The sequence below is a fragment of the Octopus bimaculoides genome, chromosome 5 (assembly GCF_001194135.2).
Source record: "Octopus bimaculoides isolate UCB-OBI-ISO-001 chromosome 5, ASM119413v2, whole genome shotgun sequence".
NCBI lineage: Eukaryota > Metazoa > Mollusca > Cephalopoda > Octopoda > Octopodidae > Octopus > Octopus bimaculoides.
Window position 1 is genome coordinate 110,696,971 of NC_068985.1, and position 796 is coordinate 110,697,766.

Sequence of the window (796 nt, forward strand, 5' to 3'; positions counted from 1 at the left end):
ATATATATATATATATACGGTCTGACAAAAGGGAACGCGAAACCCTGAGTAACAGTTTTGTGATAGTTTAGCAGCTTAAATGAGAGCATATTACTCTACCTTTGGTATTCGAGTACTACTTCTTCCACCTTCTTTTGCATTTATGTGCTTGTGCGTGTATATACATACACACACACATTTATAATTCATCTCGTAATGCAAATGTGTCTGTGTGCTTGTCTGATCCCATTGAACTGACTATCCCGTTATTTAAGACACGTGGTTTATTTAAAACAGCAGGGTTCATTTTAAGGGTATTTAGGCTGTTGTATCTACCACGTCGAGTAGCCACGTAGATGGTCTTTTGTGTGCAAGTAAAGCAGAGAACAAAGGCGTAGAAATAAAGTAGATACATATGTGTGTGTGTGTGTACAAGTAGATGCACGCATACGCTCACACACGCACACACACACACACACACACACACACACACACACACACACACACACACACACACACACAAACTCCCTTTATCTCTGAATTTGCCTATGTGAATAGGGGAGATTTTTGTGTACACAATATGTGTATGTGTGTGTGTGCTTGTAGGTATATGTTAAGTGTATGTGTTTTCGTCTGTGCACTTGTATGTGTGCGAATAGTCCGTATTTCGAACGAAAATGACATCAAGTGCTTTAGTATCATGTGACAACCTAATGCCAATCACGCCGTTAAGCTATTTGTTAGGAGTACACAGAATACGATTGAGAGAGAGTGGGAGGGCGTAAAAAGGAGAAAGAGAAAGAGTAGAAAGGACAGA